General features: G+C 41.0%; 1 pseudogene; it reads left to right on the top strand.

Annotated features, from left to right (window-relative positions):
• Positions 1-4268: 4268 nt before the first annotated feature.
• On the top strand, positions 4269-5895 carry LOC112674789 (dnaJ homolog subfamily B member 6-like; annotated as a pseudogene).
• Positions 5896-9412: the final 3517 nt, after the last annotated feature.

Raw genomic sequence — 9412 nt, 5'->3', positions numbered from 1 at the left:
AAGAGGAAAGACTACTTAAAATGAACATAGATGAAAATGAGAGAGAAGAAAAGGAATGAGTTACTGCTCAAATTTCATTAAGACAGAGTAGTAGAATCTATTGAAATGAAAGAGCTCTGCCAGTGAGTACAGGATTCTTCAGTCTCTACAGCCAACCAGCTAAACAGGCTCACTCTTCTCGTAAGTGTTGACTGCCATCTCTTCCTGTTCTAGGCACCCTAGGCAATTAGAAAATTCTCTTATATCTAAACAAAATTTTTCCAGTTGTACTTCCACCCATTGTTCTTAGTACCATCATATAAAGTAGTGCCATTCCAGCTATCTGAGGTAAAAGCCAGATCTTTTGTTTTTGTTTTTGCCAATTCACCAAAGATTCTGTGTTTGTGTGCCTGCATGCACCAGAGTGTAAAACACAAAATCACATGCTTAAATACTGTGGTGACATCAAATTGCTATAAAACTTTCTTTAAAAAAAAAAGATTTATTTAATTTTCAGAGAGAAATAGTGTGTGGGAGCAGGGGCAGAGGGAGAGGGAAAGAGAATCTCAAGTAGACTCAATGCTAAGGGTGGAGCCCAAGGCAGGGCTCCATCTAGAGACTCTGGGATCAGGACCTGAGCTGAAACCAAAAGTCGGACGCTTAATCGACTGCACAACCCAGACAACCTGAAAGTTTCTAAGGCTTTATGCTCAATTTCTGAATTTATCAGATGGGTAACAAGCAGGTCACAAACCAGCATCATCTGCAGACTACCCTTGGAATAGCACTCAAGGACAGGACTACATGGTTTGGCTTGGGTTCCTCCAGAAGCCAAGGCTGAGGCAAGAATTCTAATACAGCTAGGTTACTTTGGAAATGAAATCATTAAGTACTTGGAATGGAGTAGGAAAGTAGAAAAGGAATAAAGGGTGGGTTTTCAAGCCATTTTCCACTGTGGGCTCAACTCCACAGGGAAACTCTGGAAGACAGTGTTAAATAGATCTCAGATTTCTCCCTATCAAGAGGAAAGGAAGATGGGAGTTTTATGCACCAAATCCCTGTTTGTTATTGGATCAAAAAAGCTTCTAGGGCATTAACCTCTGGCTCTTCTGACTTTTGCAGTACTCTTGCCCCATATGCCACTGTGGCCAGAAAACAATGCCTGCAGGCCAAGCATCACAGGTGTTGACACAAGTAGCTTCCAGTCTGCAGAGGTGAGTGCCAGCAGAGCAAGGGTGTGACACTAACGGCCGCTACACAATACAGTGCAAAATTGTGCAGGGGGCTTGAGCATAGAGTTCTAAGAGGGAAAAAATGGCTCCCCAAAATGTGAAAAGATATTCTCCTACAATTATAAGCAGAGGCATATAGAAACTGAAACTGCATTGAGATGCCATTTCTCACCTAGCGGGTGGGCAAAACTCCAAGAGTTTGAGCACACTCTGTGTGGGTGAGGCTGTGAAGGCATGCATTCCGGTCTACTGCTCTTGAAATATGCAAACTGGGACCACCCCTATGGACAGCAATAAGGCAATATCTTTCAGGTTAAAAATTCATAGTTAGGTTTTGACCTGGGGCCCCACTTCTGAGAATTTGTCCTATGGATATGCCTGCACTAATTTGAGGTGAAAAATCAGCATTGCTGCTCATTTCTTCTTGTTTTTTTTTTTTTCCTGTGAATAACAACATTGTAACAACAGAACATGGGCAAGAACTCAAACATTGATTTTTGTAACTGATTAAGTTACCTGTGATGTTTTCACAGAATGGGATTGTAAACAACTATTTAAACTACAAATGAGGTACCTTCTTTATATATATGGAAAGATCTCCAAAATGTATTAAGAAAAAAAAAATAAGTTGCAAAACAACATACATTGCTTGATTCCTTTTGTATATGTGTATTTACTTGCCTAAAGAAACACTGTGGGGGCACCTGGGTGGCTCAGTGGTTGAGCGTCTGCCTTTGGCTCTGGTTGTGGTCCCAGGGTCCTGGGATTGAGTCCCACATTGGGCTCCCCCACAGGGAGCCTGCTTCTCCCTCTGCTTGTCTCTGCCTCTCTCTGTGTGTCTCTCCTGAATGAATAAATAAATAAATAAATAAATAAATAAATAAATAAATAAATAAATAAAATCTAAAAAAAAAAAAAAAGAAAGAAAAAGAATCACTGTGGAAGGATTCAAAAGAAAGGAATGAAAAATCATACCTAAACAGGATAGAGGAACTGAGTAGAAACAGACGTAGAAGCACTGATATCTTTTACATCACTTTAATTCTTTGATTATATGAGTCATTTACCTAGGTTTTTAAAATAAATTTAATTTAAAAGTAATTGGTTGCTTGTTTCTGCTAAGTCTTCTCTTGTTCAGGCTAAGCCTCACCAACTCATCCAGTCTTTCCTCTTATACAATAATTTTTAAATTTGTTGTCATACCATTCCATCTTCTTTGAGCCTCCTACAAGCATTTCAATGATCCCAAAAACAATCTAGATGAGGTGTAGTCACATTGGAGCACAATATGATTGCTACTTCCCTATTCCAGATCATTAATGTAGGTAAGCTTGTATTAGGTTGTCATTGGGAAGTTTTTTGATAGTCACACACCAGGATTGCATCACATTACATGCCTAAATTCTTTTCACATAAAATATGAAGTCCATTCTCTCCACAATCTGCCCTATTGGCCTCATCTCAGCCCCTTCCATCACCAAAACCACACACACCGAACACTGATTGCCACAAATATTTTTAAACTTAAGTGTAAAGCAAAAACAAATAAATACTCTTTATTATCTTTGCCATAATTCTGTAAATCTAAAACTGTCCTAAAATAAAAGGTTTATTTTTAAAAATTGACAAACAGGGGCAGCCCTGGTGGCGCAGCTGTTTAGTGCTGCCTGCAGCCTGGGGTGTGATCCTGGAGACCCGGGATCGAGTCCCATATCGGGCTTCCTGCATGGAGCCTGCTTCTCCCTCTGCCTATGTCTCTGCCTCTCTCTCGCTCTCTCTGAATGAATAAATAAATAAATCTTTAATAAAAAAATTGACAAACAATCTATCCTATTCTTATTAAAGTGTATTTTGTAGAAAATAACCTATCCTTCTGGCCTGGAAGATTGTTTTAAATATTAATTGAATTTTCCAACATGTGTGCGGTCTACACATTTCCTAAATATAGCTTCCATGTCCTTATTTTAGTTTTTGATAACAAATATAGAAACATTTTATCCATAACTTCCAACTTCAACTGTGATATTTCATAGGCTAGATGAAGCCTAGAGATTATCTAATCTAATAAACTCATTTCACAGATGTGGAAACTGAAGCCCAAGGGGGTGAAGTCATTTCTGCAAGGTCACACTGCTACATTGTAACAAAGTAAAATTAGACCACAGATGACCTGATTCCCAGGCTCAGAGTTTTTCTGGTCCTTTTGGAAGCAGATGACTCCATTGAAAACAAATTGGCTGGAGATCAAAATCAAAACGGTCAAAAGGACAGATTGATCAGAAGCAGGTATATCCAGCTACCAATTTCGGACTTTTCAGGCAGTGATGAGCAGCTTTACCTTTAGAAAAGTGACAAATAAGACTAAAAGAACACCATTATACAATCTAGTGGTTTATTTATATTGCCTATGATTATTAGAATGTTAAATAATGCTAAATGATATTTTAACTCCTTTCACATTCTCTAATTAAGATATCAGAGTCTTAGTAAACATTTGAGAGATACCCAGCGATAGAAGTTATACATTATTAATCTCTGTTGGAATCTTTTCCCCATAAGAAGATGACTTTGTCAAATAGCTTTAATATAAAAGAAATTTATGGTAAAAGTGTTTTTTTTTTTTTTAACCGGCTAACGTATCAAGCAGACATCACGGGCAGCCATAGAGATGACCCACTCCCACGGCCCTTCAGGAGAACCTGCTGACAGCCTTCCACTGCCATATCTTGGAGTGCACCGCCCCATGCGCTCAATCCATGATGCACGCTGAGCCGGGGCTGCTCCCGGTTGCGCCTGTGCATGACCCGGGGACTGGAACCAAGCGACTACTGCCTCAGGCAAGATTTTTTTAATGGTCAAGTTTTGTTTGAGGATTTCCCTTTGCCCTGCCTTGCCATGAGTGAGTTTTCCACAACTGCCCCGGGATCCCAATCCCTTCCCTTCTTTAAAACAAGAAAACAGGCCGCGGCTGCCAGCGCCGCCCTGCGGGAGCCCAGGGGACCCGGGCCGCCGCCCCCGCCGCGCTCCCGCCCGGGACTCACCGCAGCAGCCTGTTGACACGTGGTGGAGGACTACGAAGTTCTGGGCGTGCAGGGACATGCCTCAGCTGCGGACATTAAAAAGGCGAACTGGAAACTGGCCCTAAAGTGGCATCCAGCTAAAAACCCTGAAAATAAAGAAGAAGCAAGAGAGGGAATTCAAGCAAGTAGCTGAGGCGTATGAGGTGTTATCAGATGCAAAAAAACGGGACATCCAGGACAGATACGGCAAAGGACTAAACGCTGGAGGTGGAGGTGGAGGTGGAGGTGGGGGTGGGGGTGGAGGTGGGGGTGGGGGTGAGGTAGGGGTGGGGGTGGGGGTGGGGGTGAGGTAGGGGTGGGGGTGGGGGTGGGGGTGAGGGTGGGGGTGAGGGTGGGGGTGGAGGTGGAGGTGAGGGTGGGGGTGGGGGTGAGGTAGGGGTGGGGGTGAGGGTAGGGGTGGAGGTGGGGGTAGGGGTGAGGGTGGGGGTGGAGGTGGAGGTGGGGGTGGGGGTGGGGGTGGGGTGGGGGTGGGGGTGGAGTTCCTTTTGACACTCCGTTTGACTTTGGCTTCACATTCCGTAACCCAGATGATGTCTTCAGGGAATGTTTTGGTGGAAGGGACCCGTTTTCCTTGGACTTCCTAGAAGACCCATTTGAGGACTTCTTTGGGAGCCGAAGAGGCCCCGGGGGAGCAGGATCCGAGGCACGGGTCGTGGTCCTCCGTCTCCAGTGGATTTGCGTCTTCTGCGAGGCTTTTCTTCTTTTGCTAGAGGATTTACTGCCTTCGCATCGCCAGGTCGCGGGGGCCTCGCTTCATTCTCTTCCACGACGTTTGGTGGTGGTGGGATGGGCAACTTCAAATCTATATCCACTTCTACTAAAGTGGTTAATGGCAGAAAAATCACTACAAAGAGAATTGTGGAGAATGGTGAAGAAAGAGTAGAAGTTGAAGAGAACGGCCAGTTAAAGTCCTTAATATGGTAAAAGGAGCAGCTGCTGCGCTTGGATAACAAGTAACAACGCACGCGTGTAGCAGAAATGTTAGCTGTAACGGGCACCACTGAGGACGGACAGGAACGCTTTTTTTTCTTTTTTTTTTTTTTTTTTGAAGATTTCAAACGAACTCAACTTTCAGTATAACTGTACCTAAAGTATTTATACACAGCTCATCGGAGCCCTATTTGTCATAGACTTTTGAGTTTATTGTTGGGACCACATAATAGGACCATTGTTTTGGGGTTTCTTTGTTTTGTTTTGTTTTGTTTTTGTCTTTAAAATTGTTGTAAATCTCTGTATGCACTTTGCTTTTTTATTCAACATAATCCAAGGTGGCCGTGACTCTTTCGTACACTGACACCAGCACGGACCTGCTTTTCCATTGTGTTTGAAACGTGAGCCAAGTAGAGTCAGCCTGCTGTGAAGTTAACATTGCCAGGATGAATCTTCCACAAAAATAATTTCAAATTTTTTCAGTATTTAGTAGTGAGAGATATTAATGCATTAATGGTAATACATTTCTTGTTTAATATAAATTGAGGATGTTTTTCTAGCTGTGCATGAATGCTGGCAACTTAGTAAGATTTGACAATTGTTTAAATATGTAATGTTAAGCTTAGGTTTAAAAAAAAGTAAAGCTGGTAAACTGGGTCTTTGTCATTTGCTTAAAAAAATGCGAATGTGGTGCATTCAAAAAAAACAAACAAACAAGAAAACAAGGTTATACATGGGGAAGAATGCAGAATGGAAGGTGTTCCAAGTCACATTGGAAAGCGCATTCATATACACACAGGTGTGTGTTATATGGGAAGAGCTTCCCTGCTTTTTCAAGTTAATAAATTTGTACAATGTTTTGAGAAAATGCCAAAAACCAAAATAGAAATATCTCTTACAATCTTACCTGTCTAGAATATTAGCACTATTCTTTCTCCTGCATGTTCTTCCAAGCACAAACACACATGCTCATGGATACACAAATACATTGTTTTAAAGATTTTATTTATTTATTCATGAGAGACAGAGAGAGAGAGAGAGAGAGAGAGAGGCAGAGACACAGGCAGAGGGAGAAGCAGGCTCCATGCAGGGAGCCTGACGTGGGACTCGATCCCAGGTCTCCAGGATCAGGCCCTGAAGATGGCACTAAACAGCTAAGCCACCGGGGCTGTCCACAAATACATTTTTCTTAATAAGATTATCCACAAGGTTTCCAGTCAATATTTAGGAAGCAGCTTATGTTAAGATAAATTTTTGTAGCCACCATGTTAAGAGCTGCCTAGAATTCTACTGTGCCATGTGTATTTTCGTTCCCATAAGATGGCCAGCTAGGCTGCTTTGTGGTTGAATTTTTGTCCTTGGAAGTATCGCAGTGAAGAGACTTATGCTTGCATTTTTTCCTATCTGACCTTTCCCTCACTTTCACCTTTAAAGGTGTAAGACCTGTATTCCCATAGGAAGGCTCCCCCCTGCGTTATCCTTCAGGGAGTTTCCTCCCATGTATCTCTCTTTCTACTTGCTATTTCCTTCTTGGAGGATCTAACTGACAAAGCATCAGTGGCTGAAAAGTCACAAAGTTAATTATTTTTTATTATGATGTATCTTCAATATCATAACATTAATTATGTCTTTCATTAAAATAAACCCTTCAACAATGAGTTTCACTAACTCATATATTAAGGTAAGACAGGCATAAATAAGCCAAGATGCGTGTAACAGAATGTGTTAGGAACGTGCCACTAGAGGTGGCATTGACTTTTCCAGGATCCAATCCTTACCCATAAAACAGAAGATAACATATGTTCCTAAAAAGGATATATCTTTATATCCTTAAAGATATAAAATACCCTTCAAAACACACAGTATATATATCCTTTATAAAGATATAAAATATCTTTCAAGACACACAGAGGAAAAATAAGTATTTCTATTTCACCAAAAATTATTAAACTGATGGTCTCTGAGAGAGGCTAAATGTGTTGAGGGGGTCACGAAGGGAAGAAGCTTGGGCAACGGAAGTTGAAAATGGCCAAATTTGAGTGAAACGTATGAGTTTAGCCCCTCCTCTGCCCAGAGACTGGGGTGGCCAGAAGAATGAGGCATATGGAATAAAGCAACCCAAGTGATAAGACATGCCTTACTGAGTCTTAGTAAGACACAAACGTTTTGGTAAGAATCTGAGAACGTAGTGAAGTACTCTCAGAAACAGCTCTAAGGACACTCAAAGCAAGGAGCCTAAATCAGGCCAAGTCTTAATAGCACTGTCATGGAGCCAGAGGAGCCAGAATAAAGATGCCAACCACCATGGACACAGGACCAGACCACTCCCCACCATCCTCTAGCCACAAGCAATGAACAGTTTCTGTTTTGATTTAAAAAGTGAAGGAGCATAAGCCACAAAGAGTTACTTAAGTTGAATCTTCTATTGGCTAGTGGAGTGGTAGCTCCATGAACAGTTACTCAGATTTAAAGAACTAAAGAATTGTAGCGTTTCTTATACCCAGGAGTTGTGTACCAAAAGTTATGGAAAGACAGAAAATGAGAATTGACTGATGTCGAAAAAGAATTGGGAAAAGAGAGCAAAAAAAGAGAAAAACTAAATTGAACACACAAATAGATGCCATAAGTGCATAAAAAAGAAAGTGAAGGAACTCAAAGATGTTTTTGTTGTTGTTGTTGTTGTTGTTGTTGTGAAGACTTAGGAGAAAGTACTAGAAATAGCCAGCAAACAAAGGAGACCTGCAATTGCAACAAAGGAGGATGCAATTGGAGAACTGTAAGATAACCTAGGAAATGGAACAAATAAAATACTTATGACTGTAATTCAAGAAAAGTTTCCTGGAAAAAAAAAAGAAAAAGTTTTCCTAAATTTAAAAAGTCTTAGATCTACGTATCAAAGAGAAATGTATATTAATCTATAAATGATATATTTTATTGGACATATCTTAGTAAAGTTATTAAACTTCAAAGATAAGGAAAAAATTCTTTAGTTTGTCAGGAATAATGAAAATCAGATTGTCTTCCATTTTCTAAGCAGCAACATTTTAAGGTAGAAAACACTGGAGCAATATAATTAAGCTACTCAATGAAAGAAAACATAAACTAAAGATTTACATCTAATCAAATTACTCTTCAAATGCAAAGACCACAGGGGTGCCTGAGTGGCTCAGTCGGTTAGGCGGTTAGGTGTGGGACTCTTTTTTTAATATATATTTTTTTTTAATTTTTATTTATTTATGATAGTCACAGAGAGAGAGAGAGGCAGAGACACAGGCAGAGGGAGAAGCAGGCTTCATGCACCGGGAGCCCGACGTGGGACTCGATTCCGGGTCTTCAGGATCGCGCCCTGGGCCAAAGGCACGCGCCAAACTGCTGCGCCACCCAGGGATCCCCTAGGCGTGGGACTCTTGACTTCAGCTCAGGTCATGATCATGATCTCAGGGTCATGATCCATTGCTCTTCCCCCACCCCACCCCCCTCATTAGGCTCCACCTGAGTGTGAAGTGGAGATTGCTTAGGATTCTCCCTCTCCTTCTCTCTCTGGCCCTCCTCACTCCTCTCATTCTCTCTCTCTCTCTCTCTCTCTCTCTCTCTCTCAAAAAAAGGGGAAGGCCACAGATAAAAAGCTATTAACACACTAACGCTCTTCCTGAAGAAGGTAGTAGAGAACAATCTAGCACAAGAGGATTACAGAAGTTTCAGCATAAGGCTGACAGGTAAGCACTGAATATATCAAACTATAGAACAAAGACTAGAAGATAGCAATAAGGGTGACAAAGTAGCATATAAATTCCAGATGTTCTGACAACCTGTGAATAATCTATACAAATAGCAAAAATGGGAAGGGAAAGAAAAGAATACAAGGACTGTAGAACAGATATTAGGTGTGAACTTCCCAACTATACTCTTTAAGATACCCAGTGAAAGAAAATGTGAGCTAAGGATATCTCCTGAAGCTGATAAGCCAAAAAATAGTTGTTTAATTGTACGTAAGAATATACAGACTAAAATTAGATAAAACTACCATGTTTTGTCTTTTTAATATTAAAGATGAAAATTAAAACAAAAAATAAATTTGAACGGTGGGAGAGAGGAAGAGCAGAGGAGAGGTAGCAATAATCAGCTATTTTAAGTACCAGATCTCACAGGAAGTCAAGGGAGAGGATCTAAGACAGAGAAGCCTAAGGACAT

Source organism: Canis lupus, chromosome 14 (assembly GCF_003254725.2).
Source record: "Canis lupus dingo isolate Sandy chromosome 14, ASM325472v2, whole genome shotgun sequence".
Classification (NCBI taxonomy): domain Eukaryota; kingdom Metazoa; phylum Chordata; class Mammalia; order Carnivora; family Canidae; genus Canis; species Canis lupus.
This window is presented reverse-complemented; position numbering and strand designations above follow the sequence as displayed.